Source organism: Pyxicephalus adspersus, chromosome Z (assembly GCF_032062135.1).
Source record: "Pyxicephalus adspersus chromosome Z, UCB_Pads_2.0, whole genome shotgun sequence".
In the NCBI taxonomy this organism is placed as follows: domain Eukaryota; kingdom Metazoa; phylum Chordata; class Amphibia; order Anura; family Pyxicephalidae; genus Pyxicephalus; species Pyxicephalus adspersus.
Window position 1 is genome coordinate 43,283,129 of NC_092871.1, and position 19,061 is coordinate 43,302,189.

At 42.8% G+C, this 19,061-nt stretch overlaps 1 protein-coding gene and 1 long non-coding RNA gene across 5 annotated transcripts in view; one reads left to right on the top strand and one right to left on the bottom strand.

Annotated features, from left to right (window-relative positions):
- NEXMIF (neurite extension and migration factor) overlaps positions 1-19,061 on the top strand; it is a 306,480-nt gene that overhangs the window by 264,161 nt on the left and 23,258 nt on the right. The window lies entirely within an intron of this gene.
- On the bottom strand, positions 113-14,431 carry LOC140344252 (uncharacterized). Its single transcript, XR_011923527.1, has 3 exons — positions 14,188-14,431; positions 884-961; positions 113-318 (listed from the first exon to the last, which is right to left on the bottom strand). It is a non-coding gene; the product is annotated as an uncharacterized lncRNA (long non-coding RNA).

Consider the following 19,061-nt stretch of genomic DNA (forward strand, 5'->3'; position numbering starts at 1 on the left):
TTACCTTTGATATTGGAAGACCTACAAGCGGAAATAAGTGTAAGATTTAATCTGTTGTAGCTGAACTGATAAAAATAACACTTTCTTTATACCCAAAAAAATACATCACTGATTTCATTTATCTGTGTAAAACAATTTAATTTCTTTGCGTGTTTTCTTGTCTAATAACACATGCCAGGGCATTGACATTGCATCAAAATATTCCACTTGATGACTTAATATGAACTAATTCTTGAATGTCTCTCAGACAATGAGTGATGCTTTATTCGCATGTGATGTTACCCATGACCACCTGCAGCAATTCAGTTTTCACAAGGTCTGTGAAGGTAATTGATAACAGTGAGCAATGGGAAAATAAAAACAATTAGAAGCACTGTTGTAATCTAAATATAATTGGAAACACATGCTGGGATTAGACTGCCTCTTTGATTGCAAGATCCTGATCTTTATCATTCAAGTTACAAGAAGAGGTTATAATATTCAGAATTATTGTTGTATATATTGTGTGTGATTGTTTGTTTTGCATTCTCTTTTGGCAATTGTGTATTGCACACTCCTGCAGGATCAGCTGCATTATACTCTGTGGATTCTTGCCGTGCAAGTTACTAAAAATGTTTCTAACTATGCTTTTCAAGCATTTTTTTGCTGAAAGGATAAGGGTGACAAAATGCTCACAAAAATAAAGCAACAGGGAGTCCTGGTTTACTATCTGTTAACCCCATAGATTTATATGATGGGGTTGCTTTTCTCAATTCTGTTGGTAGACCTGACTTTTTAAGAGAAGTCAGTCCTTGTACATTGACACAACAGCAGCGGTCAAGGCTAGTCTTTTTGGTAGTGGGCATTTTCTATGACCAGCATGTCTTTCTTCTTGGATCTTTACCTTGTGTGTGATCCACAGTCCTCCAGATTGTCTGGGTTGACACATATGTAGAAATGTGACTGCTTGTTCTAGGCTAGCCTAAAAAATAAAGTAAAAATTTACATGAACAAAACTGCAGGTAACACCTCTAGTCTTTTATCCTGTATAATCATTGTGCACATTGTCTTCTAATGATAAACAGCCATCATTAACACAAAGAGAATTGATTGGCAAGTTCTTCCTGTCTTATTAATGCAGCACACTCTATTTTTAAACACATAAATGTGTTTTACTTAAATGATATCCTGTAGTGTACTGGCATGCTTGTATTTTAAAGAAATAACGCCGAACAAAAAGTATGGTGTAGTGTATCCATGCCATACTTGCTTTCCTTGACATAGAGAGAGGGTTACACATTTATTCACTAAAGTTAATTTTTTATGTCCAAGGTATGTGCATTAAAGTGGCTTGGCTGTGAAAATCAGAAAAGCTAACAAGCTAACCTCTCCACAGACCTAGCCCGCGACCAATGCAGCCTACCAACCATATCCGACCAGACCACAACCAAGCGCCTAAACCGAGTCCTCAAATGCAAAAAATCCCACTTTATATCCCTAATCAACTGCCGAACCAGCCTGACACCCAAGTCATTCCCTCCCACGTGTAACACTAGTACAGCAGGTACCCGATCGAACCCCACAAAATGATTCAATTCCGGCATGACCCTGCTCCAAGTGAGACCCGGCACACCGAGCCATCTCACTAGCCCGGCAGATCGAGGGATGCCCAGCTGTCTACCATCAGGACGAACAGCCGCTCTGCGCGCACCCCTTGACACATACGAGTCTCCCAGGATCCACACCAGGCCGGGCAATACACCCCCCTGATAACCACCCCATCAGTCACAAACCAACCAACAATACCCCCCTTTTTTCCATTGTACACAACCAACCAGCTAACGTCCAATCCTACCTCCCCCCAGCTAACAAAACGCCCCCCCCCGATCTCCCCACTTACCACACCACCAAATGTGGATGAATGTACAATCGAAAACGTCTGGACTCCCACCGACCAATTAGCTTAATGACCTCCTCACTTAGACCCCACCTAGCCGCCTCCGTGGCAGCCCCGATCCGAAAGGAATGCGAAGAAAATTCCTTGTCATTCAAACCTGCAGCCCTCAAACACTTCCGAAACACCGCCAAAAATTGGAACCTAGACAAAGCCTTTCCATCCGCAAGTATCAAGAAAGGGCCCCACCGGCCTTACCCCCAAAAATTCCCCCACCGCTGCGACCGGGCAAGCAACACCACCATCCACCTTTGCCAATTCAACCCCTAAACCCCTGCCCAATTGGTCGGTCTTAGACCGAGAAATCCACAGGCTAACACCATTCCTCCTGCAGACTACCTCATGCCATTGCAACCCCCCTGGGCGATGAGTCGCCGGGCTCACCAATTTCCCTATCCGCATTGCACCGAAGAAACCTAAAACAAAAGCCACCCTGAACAGCAGCACCTCAAAACCGGATGCACAAACTTCTTGCAACCTTCCCAACACCGCCCGTAACACTTCAAAAGACACCGGCCTCCTCCGATCCCCCACCTGGCGCCCCTTCCTATAGCCTTTTAAGACCTGGCGCAAATTCTTTTGTAACATCCCTCCAACCCAACAATTTAAACAGAAAAGCCAGAGCCGCCAACTTGCGGTTCACCACCGAAACCGATACCCCTTCCGCAAAACAATGACATAAAAAATACAACAACAGATTCAAACCATTACATTCCACCCCAGACCCCGCAACCTGAGAACAAAAACGGAACCACTCCACCCACACCGCCGAGTAAGCAGCCCACGTAGAAGGACTCAAGGACTGCCGGACCGTACCCGCTAGAAATCCAATACGATCCTCCATAATGCTGGCGGGCAACCGACTCCTTGCCGGGCCGCTCCTGGCGCCAACTGCCGGAACCGGTCCCACTAAAATCAAGACAAGGCATCCGCAATGTTATTCTTTACCCCTGGCACATGAACCGCCCCCACCACAATATTCAACCTCAACACCTAACACCTAAAATGCCTCATCAGCCTAATCACCGGCCCAGACGAGGCTGTGAAAGAGTTCATCACCTGAACTAGCCCCATATTGTCGCAGCAGAAACGGATCTTCCTGTTCGCCAATTTGGGACCCCAGATTTCTAACGCCACCACAATGGGAAACAACTCCAGGGCCACAAAATTGGATGTCAAGCCCAAGTTGACCCACTCCTCTGGCCAGGCCCCTGCACTCCACTCCCCCTGTAAATACGCACCATACCCACCACTTCCAGCCGCGTCCGTGAACAGCTCCAGGTCTGCACTGACAACCGGCCCATCCATCCACACCGAGCGCCCGTTGTAACCCTCCAGAAATTCTCGCCACACCACCAAATCTGCCCTTAGCTCTTTATTCAGCCAATAAAATGCGTTGGGTGCCAAATCCCCGCAGTCGCGGCTGCTAACCTCCTAGCGAAAATTCGCCCCATAGGCATGATACTACAAGCAAAGTGCAACTTACCCAAAAGTGATTGAAGCTCTTTCAGCTGCAATTTCTTGCACCTGCTGGCCTGCACTACCTCGGCAACCAACCCACGCAGCTTATCCTCCGGCAACCGGCACTCCATGGCTTCCGTGTCAATTACAATGCCCAGGAAAGCCAGCTCAGTCTTCGGTCCCTCCGTCTTGTCCGCCGCCAACGGGACTCCAAATCTCTGCGTGATATACTGCAGCGAACATAACAAAACCCTGCAGACCGAGGAATTGGCCGGTCCAATACAAAGGAAGTCATCCAAATAATGAATAATGGACGGAACCTCTGTCACATCTCTTACTACCCACTCCAAAAAGGAGCTGAACGCCTCAAACAGTGCGCAAGACAAGGAACAGCCCATGGGCAGACATCTGTCTACATAGAACGCCCTTGCCACATGCACCCCAAGAAACGCTGGCTCTCAGGGTGTACCGGCAGCAGGCGGAAAGCCGCCTCAATGTCGGCCTTGGCCAAAAGAGCCCCTTTACCATACCGCCGCACCCACCTGAGCGCACAGTCAAACGAAGCATAAGACACCGAGCATAACTCAGGGTCAATGGCCGCATTCACCGAGCCCCCAAGGGGGTAGGACAGATGATGTATCAGACGAAACTTGTTTGGCTCTTTCTTAGGCACCACCCCCAACGGAGACACCACCAAACCTTCCATTGGGGGCCCCCCCATCCTACCCAGCTCCACCTTCTTGGCCAATTTTTCCGAAACAACCGCTGGACGGTCCCGGGCCGATTTCAAATTCCTAGCCCGAGGCGGCGGAGCCCCCAGCAAACAAGGAATACGAAAACCATCCCTAAAACCAGATTCCAACAACCGCGCTGCGACTCTGTCCGGATACCTACTTAGAAAGGGGGCCATCCTTTCTACCATCACTGGCGTCCTCCCTTTTTCCAGTGAAGTCCCCTGGTGGCCCCTTCCCGTGACGGAAACACCGCACCAATCCGTGGGCCCCGCCACAACCGGAACATTCGTGCCGGAAGAGACAGGCTGCGCCAAAGCGGCACGTGTTTTCATTAAATTGCCAACAAACACCCTTCTTTTTGAGGGCCGGGGACCCCAAGGCGACCTGACCCCCGGCCCCCCCAAGAAAGGGCGAACTTACCACCCTAACCGGCATCATCAATTTCATCCACAGACTGATGTCCCTGTGATCCCAACGGATTGATGGCCGTATGGCATTGCGTTGCCGAAACTGTTCATCATAACGGAGCCAAGCCAAACCCCCCTACACCCTATAAGCCTCGCCAATGGCGTCTAAATAACAAAACAGCGCCGAACAATGTTCTGGCGCCTTTTCCCCAATGACACTGGCCAAGATGGCAAACGCCTGCAGCCAGTTGGCAAATGTCCTGGGTATCAAACGAGCCCGCCTCTGCTCCTCCTCACCCTTTTTCCACTCACCCATGCCACGATCCAAATTGAAGCGTTCAAACGGCAACAAGGAAAAAATGTCCACAAAATCCCCACGCTAAATCTTATCCCTCACCTCTTGTTTCAAATGGGCCCCCAATGGCCCTTCAAAACAAACATAAACTTCCCCTTTTGCCGCATCTCCCACACTCACCTGATCAATAGCCGGACTGGCACCATCACTGGAAGGGTCCCGCTGCTCCATGTCCAATGCCTCACCCACACTGCTGCTCCCTTCCTCTCTATCTGCGACCACAACCCCATCCCCCACCGAGCCCAGCCGGGGCACACTTTTGTGGCCAGCAGCCGCAGGGGCACCCCCCCGATGTTCATCGCCCACCCCCCCGACAGCCAACCCAGCCCCGGACAGCCCACCCAGCCCCAGTGGAGCCGAGCGCAGCACCCCCAGAATATCCTGCAAACAATGCTGCTCCCCACCCCCAAACCCCCAAAACCAGTACTACCCCACCCCCAACCCCCCCAACGCCCCCCCAGAAGAAAAACCCTCAAGGGACTTACCGGGACCACCAGAACCAGCCGATCCTGAGGCCGCACCACCAGATCTCCTTGGGCCGCACGGGGCCGCAGACGCCCTGCACTCCTCGTCCACCTCCGACACCTCCCCTTCAGAGCGCTCGCCACACAGCGCCTCATCTTGTTCGGCCCAAGCCTCTGGAGCCGGAGGGCCCCAAGCCGCAGCGGGCCCAGCTTCCTCCTGTAGCGCCAATCTCTGGCGTTCTCCCACAGGTCGTGCCGACATCATATTGCCACTTTCAGAGCCGTCCTGTAAGGGCCCCCCTTCTGCCCATCCCAGGCAGGGTACTAGGACCTGCCTGTGTTCCCCTTCTAACTATGGGCAGCCCTTCTCCCTCCCAACCACCAGGGGCATGTCTAACCCTGCTGCAGCCTTCTATTTCTTCTCCAGGATCAGCTACAAAGCCTGATCCCGGATAAGCCCGCCCCCTTACCCACACTCCTGGAGCCTGCAGGCCATGCAGACTCCATTTCCTGGCCTGCAGGCTGAAAACCTGGACGCCCCGTGGCCCCCCAGCTACCCACACCTGCCGACCTCCTCCCGCCACCACCCCCAGTGCCAGCACCCGCTGGCGCGGGCCCCCCACTTTCACAGGCCACTGGCCAGCCTGCTACAAGCCTGGAGGCCCGGCCCCCATATTGGCGGAGCCTGCAGGCCCGGCTGCCATCATGCTGGTGCCCACGGGCCCGGCTGCCATTATGCCAGCGCCTACAGGCCCGGCCGCCATCTTGGCGGAGCCCAATGGCTTCACCGCAATTTTTTGTGCGTCCTGCGCACGTGCATCCTCCGGTCAAAGGCCGGCTGGCTCCCCCCGCAATGCAGAGGAGCCCTGCCGCCGCACAGCTCCCACAGCAGAAGCCACTGTGTCCTGAGCCCTGGAGCCCCGCGACTCCAGGGCTGCAGTCCTATCCTCTGGACCTCCAGCAGTCAGAAGGGGCTGACTGTCCTCACCATCAGCACGGCCACCAGAAGCATCCATCCTCCTGCTGCCTCTTGCACGATCAGTTCTACTGGAAGGAGGGAGAGAAGTCTGCAGGGCATCCGCAGCCCCACAGACTTCTCCCCTGCGACTCCGTCGTGGCCAAGGATTCCTCTCGGCCTCCCCATCAGCAGTAGCCTCCCGAGGCTGAGCTCGGGGGACCGGAGGGTCCCTAACGGGGCTCCTAAAAACAGTGCCGAGTCTTGGGGGGCTCAGGACTCAGGCACGCCGGAGGCCTAATCCTCCACGGCCGCCTGGCATCCAGTCCATCAGACGTGGGGACCGAAGCCACTCCTTGCAACAGAGAGCTCACCTGCTCTTGAAGCCAGCTTGAACCCCTGGTCTCAGCAGCAACCCTCAACTGTGCCAGAAGTTCCTCCACCTTCGCCATAAGGTAAGCAGCTATATCACCAACTCTAAAGCTTTTCTCTTCTTGCTGTCCCTCGTGAAAAAGGCCTCTATTGACTCTTCCTGACCTTTTTATTTCCTATTGGCCCCCTCCTTTCATCCCTTCCCTGCACCTCTTCCCCTCCCCCCCCCCTTCCCCCTTTCCTCTCGCTCCGCACGTGCCACTTCCTAATGATTAACCCTCTGCTGTCTCCCTGCCTGTCTGCACAGTCATGCTGGCCTTCCACTATACTCCTTTCTCTCGTATGCTCCAGGCCTCTCTTTCCAAGTTTGCGCTCCCTAAAATTACCTACACTAAGGGCAGCTGGATCATGTCTGCATATTCAACCTACTCTCTATATTTTCAAGGTGTCAAGTCATGTTAAGTAGACTACTCTGTTCTTAGCTGGTCTTATGCTTGTAGAAGAATTAAACATTTATACAGGCAACCCTTCTGCAGTACCACCCAGTACAGAATAGTCTGATTTGCCATTCTTACAATGGGCCCTGTTTATTAAAGCTCTTCAAGGCTACACTTTCATCAGTGAAGCTGGATGATCCAGAAAACCTGGAATAGATCTGGTCCAGGATTCAAAACATTTGCTAGCAAATAGCAGGTGAATGATGAAAGTGTATCCTCTCCACCCTTGGAGAGCTTTAATAAATCAGGCTCATTATGTCTATTTGTGACCATTCAGGTATATATTGTACCATGCATAAATAATAAGAAAGATTAGATTTCCTTAAATGTGCTTTGAAGAAAAATAAAAACATATCAATAGAGAATTATTAAAAGTTAAAGGATAAAATTAGGAGGCTCTTACTGAAATATGCTTTCCACTTTTACTGTCACCACAGAGCCAGCTGTAAAGAAAATTGTCATTCCCCTGCCACTTCATTTATAACCCTTCCCCAGAGGCAGATTTATATCCCTTCACTAGCAGACCTATTTTTCCCCATGAGCTAAAGGATTTAGGGATCACATATAATGCTTCTAACACACATCTTTGTATTTATCTGTGGTGAAGTGAATTAGCTTCTCCAAGATTTATTGCTTGTGATGGTAGCAAACAGGACATGTCTGAAGACTGTATCTCCTCTCTGTATGTAATGAGTGGTTCATCTTGATGAAGTGACCGCTGACATTTTCCCACCGCTGAAGCTAAAAAAAACATCAGAGAAAGCTCAGTTTTTATTAACCATTTCCACAGAGCTTCTAGTTGAAATGTGATTCATATTTGTAGAACAGATGAATTACTTGATTGGTGCCCATTGCACCCCAAAATGGCCTTATCAGCCATAAATCTCCCAGGAAGAACTGTTCTTGTTGTGTCTGGTATACAGATGATTTTTTTCTCTTAATTTTTCCATATTGGAAAAGGAAGTCTATGGGTTTCAGTAGCAAAATTACTATTCTTCCTTCAGACCTAAAAATAGGCGAGGAAATTAACCTGCATGTGGTTTCTTGCAATAAAACTAAGCTTTTCTGAAAATTCAAATCAATGGGAGAGAGTGTGTGATATTCTAACTAAATTTTTTCATTATGTTTCTTCATTATTACTATATTCATTAATATAATTTGAGCGTATCAGTTTCCAAAATATAGCTACAATAATATATTTGCATATTTTTCCAGAAAGTGTAGTGATATACATGACCGTATCACATATACAATATATAGTACATTGTCTGAACTGGTCGGGCTATTACTGCATGTCCAGTCTAATGGCCCTATATGTGCATTTTTTCCCCATGTTTTAGTTTTTTTTTCTTGGTTTCTCATCTAATCTATTGTTCAGAGCTAAGTATTATGTTGGTGATTTATAAATACAGCTTATTATTATTATCCATATTAAATAATTTTATAAATCAATCCCAATGCTGTCCTATGTGAAGGTATTAGACATGACAATATTCTTACTAGTAAACTCACTTTCGCATTAACCTTGTCAAACAACACACTGATTTCTGGTAATTCAGGTATCTTAGTAATTTTCATAATTCATTTTTAAAGTATATACTTTTTAAAGTAATTCCTAAAGGGAAGCTGTCAGTAAATTAAAAAATACAACCCTTACCTTTACTTCCGCAGAGCCCCTGATCCCTCCACACCTGGCCTCAATTTATTCCTGTGCCTTTCTGGAATCCTCCTTGGTCCCCATTCATCTTTCTATAAAGGGGTTATCTACCTTTTAAGTAAAGTAAAAATGTGGGTGATAGGTCTGCTTTAGAGCTGTGAATTGTTTGCACGTGATAGATTTCCCCTCCTTTCTGTTCCAAACCACAATAGGAAATAAAATTAAATCTGTTCAGATCGAGTGAAAATATCTGCCTATATATTAGTTAACACAAACCACTGCTACTGGGAAATCCTGGTAATATCCACAATAGGAACTCATCAAGACTACAGTTTTGCCAAGCTTTAAGCACAACAGTTAAGAACAAAGGTCCATAGTAATGCCCAAACACTGGGGGATATTGTGAACATGAGTCAAAACAAGTAAGCATTGGAAATAAGGAGTCTTAATGGTTTCACATTATAGCATTTACCTCTCTTAGACAGTAGTCACTGTTGTCGCAATAGTTTTTTTATTTGGAAGATATTTCCACTTATCACTTGCCAACAATATTCACCAGGACAACTAGAATTTCCACCTCATTAACTCATACAGGTGTAAGAATCTGCCAGATACAATAACTCTTTCCTATTCCATCCAAAGGCCAAAAAAAGTTTTGGATTATGATATATGTTAATAATATTAAACATAGTAACACCTGCTTTTTCCAAATTCTGTGAGAATCATTCCACTAAGCCATACTAAAGAAAACGGGAGCCGTGGTTCTTACTAGTGGTCTTTTCTGCTTCATTTTGGGTTCACAATTATCAAAAAGGTCTGTTTGAAAATTGTAAACATAACACTATTTTTTTGTTGGGCCCTTTTATAAAATGGATGATCAGCAGAAAAGATCACCTCTTTTAATCAGGATCACCATTTTTAAAAATCCACCCTTTAAGTATATAATGTTTTTAAAAAATTTCATTGCCACATTGTCTAATCATTGTCATACCAGATAAAGTCCCAACACTAATGGATGGAGATAATGGCAAATTCTTTAGGCTAAAATGAACATCAGATGTGTTTGAGTTAAACACCCTTACTGCCACATTTGCCACTTGCTGCTTTTAAACACATACAATGTAGATCTATGTTTACATATAAGCTTCTGCAAAACGTGGCATCAGTTATCTATTTAACTAAATAGATTGCCACCATAAAAAGTCATGATTGTCCTTTTAGATATTTGGCATTAAGCAACGGCAATCAGAAAAAAACAGTTTTGATTCTTCTTTTGATTACTAGTTTTTGATAAATAGGCGTGTCTGAATCCTAACATTGGATGGGTTGTGTTTGTGAAATAAGCCCCAGTATCTTCTTTATAAATTGAGTGTGCTGTTCAAACACTAATTGGTATTCTGCTAGTTACACCTATAGCATATATAATTATGATAAATTATTCTGAGATAACATATGACATTTATCTAACATGCTCTTCTTCCCAGATTATATTAGTATTTTCATAGACAATGTCTTAAATTTGCTTTTCTCTTAGCACAAGAACCTTTAACCTCTAGCAATCTCACTTGTCCTCTTCTCTCTGTATTATTGTGTGTTGATAGCAGCAAACTCTCCAAACACTGCATATATTACTGGGGTCAGCAGACAGACTGAGAATTTGACACTCTGTCAACCCTTGACAGATGTCTTAGAAGGACATATGCATGTACCTCAACTTCCCAGCGGTGCACAATAAGAGTAGCAGCTTATGTATATACAGATTCAATTTAGAGGAATGCTTCGCATTTTCAAAAGTCTGCCCAAATATTGCATGATTTAAATAGTGGAACCATAAAACCAATGTGATTTCATGTTCTATAACATTGATTAGAAACTATACATTTCTAGCAAGTACACAAGGCATACAGTGGTGTTTAAAAACTGCCGATGTACCCAAACTTTTCATCTCACGAAGTTTCAAATTACTTTTGTTCAAAACTGGATGGCCAGAAATTCAAAACCTTTGGCAAGTAAAACAGTGTTTTTAGTCTAGATCCAATGATATAATGTCTATTTGTTCTGCTCTTACTGGTGGTGCAAACCATGGGGGAGGGTAAATACTTGATATTGTACCCTATGTACTTTATTATTTCATAGCTGATAATTAGGAGGAACAGGAATAGAGGTAAAGTGTCTCTAGAGAAACAATATTGAAGAGCCAGGGTTGGACAGGGAGGAGTTTTCTGACATCACATTGACAGCAGACCAGTCATTAGTTGGGTTGTAGAAATAGGTTGGCGGGACGAGGTGGCTTTGGGTCTATGCAAAAGCCGTTTAAGCTCTTGATGCATTCAGGCTGTTTTGCAAAGTGCTGCACAAAGCATCTGAATAGAAGACATGTAACTAGACATACTGTAAATCTCACACAGGGGAGCATAAGCATTTATTATAAAAAAAATATATAATACATCTCTGCTAAATGAAATAGCAACAGTAAAAAATAGAGCAACACAAATATTTCATAAACACTCTACAATCAAGTCAGTCTAACTGAGCTGTGGCTAGAATTGGAGAAATGTGATGAATTCTGTACCTTCATTTAGCCATAAGAGCCAGAATCGCCAAAGCTTCATCAAAACTCCAAGAACTTGATCAAAAGTGATCAAGCCTTTGATTTCTTGCAAAAATTGTGACACTGAGACACGTACAGTAAAAATAACCAAAGGCTTTAACAAAGTAGGTTGCAATGAAATAACAGAGTGTTCGTTGCAGTCAGGATAATTTAGAGAAACACGGGGGGGGGCTACCAAGCAACCTGTCCTAAAAGTCTTCCCAAGGCCCTAAAGCAGTGACTAACTATGTATGTATTCAATAATAAATACAGAACTGTTTTCTTAACACTTTAAAAAATCAATAAATCTGAAAACCTACACCTTTTACCTGGTTTCAGGGTTTATACTCAAATCTGTGTACTGTGGAGTTTTTCATGGCATCATATTCTTATTGCATTTAATCAGCAGGTCCCACTTTCGTCATTAATTGCATCTCACATAATACAAAGCCCAGGGTAAGCCAGAAGCATTGACCCAAGCCAACGTTAGAAAATAGCCCTTAATAATGAATAGTAGACATGCATTAGGAAAAAATCTGCCTTCTCTATTCTCAACCCCACAGATGTCCATTCTTCATCCTACAAGTCGGCAATGCTACTGGGATTTGGTTAACAATGGGTATTGGTTGGCCTATTGTCCATTATTCTAGCAGACAGATTGTTAGGCAGTGGATATCCAATGTGTATCTTCATTTCGTTCAGAGGGTGATCTGGAAATTATCTAGTTTAAATTTTATTGGTAAAGATATTGGAATAGTGCTGCAGATTATAAACAGCCTATTAACACCCAGAAAAAAGGTTACCCAATGTGCATTTTAGGGACTTACAATCTTTACCATATGACCTCCTTGTCTACCACTTCTCATTCTTTTATCTATGGTCCCATCACATATACTGCTGAATTTAGTGTATCTGTAATGTTTGCCATCTCCATACGCTAGACACATTAATGAATGGCTAACAATTACAACCAAGCTTTACAAGCATGCATTATTTAGTACTGCATTTATGTAATATTGTGTGTTTTTTCATTTAGCCACCCCTGTTAGGTTATTGTGATAGACTGAACAGGATCGTGATGCTTTCACTAAAATGTGATTGTTGTGTTGTTAGATATTCTGGTATCCTATAGAAGGGCATGGATTCGATGACCTGATAAGCATGAAATAACTTGGTTCCATAATAAATTACTCAGGTAAAGGAAGTTTTCTGTTCTTGAGCTCACATTTCTTTAGAACTGTTAAGCACAGAAAAGCCATTGTAAGCTGCACAGTAAACTGCAATAATCCTGAAGGTTTTCATACCTCCATCATTTCTAAGAAATGCAATTGAATAGCCTGACGTTTCCAAGTAAGACTTGTCAAGATCAGCCAAATTGCACATTGATTAGGAATGAATATGTTAGAATATGTTCCAGCCATTTTTCTTTTTGTTGGTTAGTTTTGGGATTATAAATGGTGTATTTTAGCTTCCCATCTTAACTTTTAGATTATAATAAAAGCATATACTATATTAATAAATACGTATGCTTACCGCTCAAATCCACTTGCAGAAAATGGTTACCGCTGGACTGAACTAGTCCAATCATTATTCAAACAGCAAGAGATGACAGTGTTACATGTTTTTTTCTTTGGAACGCTCAATGCAGCATCCAGGGGCAGTTTGCTGTCCCTTCTATTTCCATAGACTTAAATAGCAACTGTTTGCAAATAATTAAAAAAATGAATGCAAAGGCATCTGCAGATAATTGTGCATTTGAAAGCATTTGAATTGCCTTGCAATGTGCAAACAAAACAACTTTGCAAAACGTTAAAAATAATGCAAACGTCCAAAAAAACCTGATCAGACCTTGTAAAAAGCTTGCAAAAACCAAACAATTTCCCCCAAACACCCATTGGGTACCTGGCTGTGGAAAGTAGGTGCCTGGAGTGTTGAATGCCATGTTTTTTTATGGCCAGTCTGACACAAAGCTTTAGCCAGAAAACAAAAGGTATAAAGTTTATTAGTATTTGTGCACAGTATTACAAAAAATATAAACAGAATGGGAAGCCTGTGGCTACATTGCAGACAAAAAGCTGCTGAAAGTATAGTGCACTGTGGTAAGTAATGTACATGGCCACTTCATGTTGAACAGTGGGTGTGGCCATAATGTTAAATATAACATGAATCTATTCAAATTTTACACTTCACTTATATGTACTGTCTCTCTACCACTAAATATGTCTTTGTTACTGTTCCATTGAAACATAAACCTCAACACAAAGCATTATGTTAAAAATGTAATGCTTCCATTCCAATGCTTTCCTGCACACAGAATATAAACAAATATAAAGCTAAAAAAGCATAAAGTTGAATAACTTAGAAATTGGGGGCTGCTGTCTACAAACACCTGTACAGAGAAATAATTAGATGCATGTAAGGCAAAGTTTAACATGAGTGCAGAAGTCAGCAGTATATTACATACAGAACATACAAATTTCATTGATATCTGTGGGTGTAGTGTACCTTGTATGTCCTTTATATTGCTGTTATTCCCACTGACACCCACATGAGTCCCACTGACACCAGTGAAAGGGTCATACACTACTCCCACAGGCACCAGCAGCATACTGCTTATACCAACAGCAATGTAATTAGTGAACTACACCCACTGTGTAAAAGTAGTAGGCATTCCATATTGGTGTTAATGGGAACAGTATTCCCTTTACATTGGTGCCAGTTGGAAAAGAAGGGACCAGCATTGATGATCATTGGATACTTGCCTGAACTGAGCAGCAGATTGAATCTGACTTTTTCCCATGGTGCTGTTCTGGCCCTGCATTCCTGCATTGCACTAAACTATATAAATGCTGTTAGTCAATAGAAGACCTTATGTAAGAGAGTTCTTACCTAGTTTGCAGGTGGTGGAGTTATTTCAGGAATCCTGGGAGGAGGTTCTGCTAATGCTCAAGCATTCGCAAACAACCCCCAGCTTGTGACATTTTGAAGCATTTCTGAAATTACAAATACACTGCTTTTTCTGTGAACTGATTTCTTTTGCGCTGTATGCCTAAAAGGTACTCCTTATTACCAACAGGCTGAAATTGATTTTCTTACAGTATGCGAATGGAGCCTAGCAATGTACTCTGCATGATAACTATAGCTCAATTAGTAATTACTATTTCTCAAAAAATGTAATGGTAACTCCTAAATATTTAAATTCCCCTAAAAAATATGTGTTCTGTTTTTATTTGTATTTTCTCCCTATCAGAGCAGAGGTGTCAGGTAGGTAAGCTACCTCAAAGGCTATCTAATCTCCTTCTACAGTTTAGGGCTAACATTTGACACTCTCAGGGCTATTGTAAGATGGCAAAATTGTCAGTTGTAATTGTTAAGCTTGTGGCTTTCTTATATGTAATCCTGAATTGACACTTGCTCAGAAAGATAATACAACTAAATAAAAGACCATATATCTGTCAGTATTTCAGTGGTCAATTGTCAATATGATCACCAGCAGTAGTGGTGAGTAAAGTAAAGGCCTCAGCTGACCTAAGATACCTTAAAGAGGAACTAAACTGAAAATTGCCTAAAAAAAAATACACATACCTTTAATCCCGCAGGGCATCCATCCAGGGGTGTCTTGCATCGGATCCCGTGTCGTCCCAGCATCTGTCCCAAAGTGGCGCTCCGGGCGCTGGAGAACCAGGCATGCGCAGAATGAGCACCCAAAACCCTTCCGGGATATGTGATGTAGATATCCTGGGAAGCTTTGCGCTCCCATTAATTTTTGATCGACTATTATTAATGATTATATATATCTAGTGGGCGGTGCTGCACCCTTTTTTTAACAAAAAAAGGGTATTGCACATACAAAAAACAACAGAATTTTTACCTTACATAAAAAGGATTGTCTACTCTTTTATGTAAAGTGAATTTTCTGAGTTTAGGTACGCTTTAATATCTCCTGGGACCAGTGAGCATAGATTACCATGACTACTATGGAAATTCATATGACTTCTGTGACTTACACAGAATAACAATACAGGACACTACAGCATGCATATCAACTTATACTCAAACTTCTCTTGTTATTTAGAACAGTCAGCCAGTTCTGTATTTATGCAAATATTTTTGTGTTCAAATGCTTTTACAATGTTGTTGATATATCATTAAGATGTTATTTCAACTGTGAAGAATTTACCATGTCTGTTATATCATATAATATGAAAAATTGATTTTGGTAGATGTTGATAAGTTGAGTTAGTCATCTTTGGACTTTTCTCTGCATTTAGATTTTCAGGTTGGTCCCAATTCAGGCTATTACAGTGGGGCATTCGCTCTCAATGTTGTATTGTTACCTGTATTATGCTGTGAAGAGTAGAGCAGGTTGAAATGAAACTGCCTGTTGAAGAATTCCAATGTGCACTGTCAGATATTTGGGTCATTGAGAGATAGTGTAATTCTGTTCATCTGAACATACAAAAAAACATTTTGGGTATATGGAGGCTATGAACATCTTTGTTCAGAGTGCTGGGGTTATCGTTCAATCTGGTAAAAGGCAATGCCTAGATAAATGTTAGGGCATTGTCTTATACCCTACCAATATATGTGCAAGTTCTTGTATATTATGTGTCTGTTTGTTGATTGTATGCGCAAAAACACCTTTCACAGTCAGTTTTTACAAGAAGGCTTACTTTTAAAATATTAAATAATTATGAACATCCAATTAGATCTGTCAGAAGTAGTCTTGATTCACAAATATCGGTCTTTTTGTTTTGTACTAAATTTGTAAACTGCATGGTTTCAAATTTCACGCACAGAATACAGTTTTTTTTCCCTAACTTATTTGTGATATTGGAACCCATGTAATTTGCAGCAAACGTTCATTATAGAAGCAAACAATTTTTACATTTTCAGTGTGTAAACAGCTTGTGCTTCCTAGTATCAGTAATTGAATTGTATATGGATGGAAGAGTACTAATATGTATTCAAAAGAACAGATTGTTGGTGAAGAGCGCCCTCTACAGGGTCAGAATGAACAGATGTTACCAGCTGTAACTTGCTATCTTTGACATATGTAGTTGCCTTAGGATGGGATATAAGGTATACCTCTGATCGTCTCAGATTGCTGTATTATATTACTAATAATAAAAAGCAATTTTTAGCATGACAGCATTTTCAGCCATTTACAGATATGTGCAAACATGTAAAGGGTTACTGTTTGCTTGTCCTTTGTAAATCAGAAATGAATCATTTCACCAGTCTCTCTTGTACTATAAATATCTATTTTCCCACTTAGCAAATCTCAATAAATCCTAATTTAACAGCTTGGCTTGCTTCTCTGTGTGACGAAGCTGCCTCGCAGCAGTGCTCTAGAATCCGTACATCTTGAATAGATGAAGCAATAATCCAACGTGTTTCTGATGGCCTGATCGTATCATTTGTCAAGACTGCTCAATCTGCCTTTGTTCATTACTCCTGTAATGGCAGCACAGAGGCAGAATACAGCTTTCCTGTGTATGACAGGTTCAAATGACCTCATGGGGTCAGGTTAGTGGACCCTGCAAGTCTAAGACTCCTCTCAGTATGGATGAAGTTTTGGGTTAATTGCCATTTTTCACAGTCCTTAAAGTAAGCCTATTATTCTGCACTAAAAAAAATCTACCTTTATTCTGCAGCCAGAGTAAAAGTTGAATTAGTTACTAGCAAGCATAATAAAAAAATAAATAAAATGGAACTGAAGATAAACAGGCAGTAAAACATGCCTTTGTGACACAAATAAGATGTTTTACCATAAAAATTGTGTGTGGGTCTGTGTAGGTGGCATCAGAATTGTACATTTCTATGATCATCTGACCTGTAGTTGACCACCTTCTGACCCACATTTGATGTGCTTCAAGTACATTCCTGTAGTGTTGTATGCAAATGAATTTTGAAGCAGGTTTTTATTCTGATGACCCATCCTTATTAAATGGAGATCACATGTATACCAGAGCCTGGACCTCCTTCCTTCACTGCAGCTATTTATTGTAGCATGGTCTTCAGCCGATGAATGATTATTGGAGGACATTCTCATTGAAGGTCAGTGGAAAAGTGCTATGGAAAATCAATAAGCCCATAATTCTCCAATTATCTAACTTAAGAAAGTGTTTTTATAGATGCCTTAACTTGCATAGGACGTCTGCTGTTTTTATTGCCAAGGTATTTCCATCACACATAAAGATGCAGATATCTGTGTGGCAAGTTGTGTTAACATCCCAGCTGCATAGTTCTCCCTAGAAGATTTTAGCCAGTTGCTCCGCCCGGCTGCCGCACCTTTAATGCCCACCTCCCATCCGCAGCTCCAATGCTCTGCACGGATCTCAGTGAGGCTGCTCTGTGCTCAGCTGTCATCCAGAGGATTGCTGCTGCCGATGGGAGGTGGGTGGGGTGCTCAGCACACAGCTCAGCCTTGATGGGAGTGGCACACAGGCAGCCCCACCCCCATATCTGATAGCATGAGCCAGGATTTATATTAGGAAGAGCTGCTTCTACGACCAACGATTTAGGAGATCTGAAGGTTTGAACACAGCAAGTTGTTAGGCTGCAGAATATGACATACAACTTTTACACACACACAGCTATCACACTGTGGATAATCTTCACAGACAGTTTATGGGCAGTGATGAGAGGGGGATTCTGGCTGTCCTGCCCTCATCTGCTATCACATGCATGATGCTATTAAAGCATCACTACAATTTTAACATTATATAAACAAGTGACTTTTCCCTATTATATATTGGAAAAATTTGATTTGTTTTTCCATTTTTTTTTTTGTTTATATGTTTATTTGCCAACCTGAGGGCGACCCTCTCCTCTTTTGTCTTTACTGCCATAGTGGTAAAAACTGAGAGGGAAATCCGCAGCCTCCTGGGATATTTGTGTCACATATACCAAGATGCTGTGGACTGCTCCTTCTGCGCATACATCTTCAGAGGCATTCTCATAATGTAAAAATAAAGAAAAAAATGTGCTCAATCTCACGCGTGTCCTAATGTGAACTAAGCCTCCCTTGTTACACCACATTGATCACACTATTACACTACTAAAACTTAGAACTTAGAACACTAGGCAGTTGAATGAAAATACACAGCACTGGACAGTTGGGACATAATACATAGTATAGAAAAATTGGGCATACCAACAGGGCAGGCATTAGAAAGTTGGAACAAAGTATAGGGGGTAGGTAGAACACTGATACTAATATAGGTTACTGGATACCTGTGGCATAAACTACTGGGAGCACTAAATTTGCCATGGCTTGCCCTGCCCCCTTTTTGACCACTCAGCTACAGCTTACCCCCACCCAGCTGAAAAAAAAAATTCTGGGGAGAACACTGCAGCTGCATACTTATTTTTGGTCAGTGATTTAGAAGGTAAAAAAAGGCTGAGGATTATAACAACCAGGCAATCTGTATTGTCTAGAACCAGGTCAGAAATGGCACTTTACATAATCTCCCAGTAAAAGGTTTCTTTTAGGTGTAGGGGTGGGTGAAATAATGAAAACATCTACTACCCTGTTTCCCCGATTATAAGGCACTGTCTTATATTTTTTGAAATGACAAAATATGCCCTAGGTCTTATTTTCAGGGGATGTCTTATTTTTCCATGAAGAAGA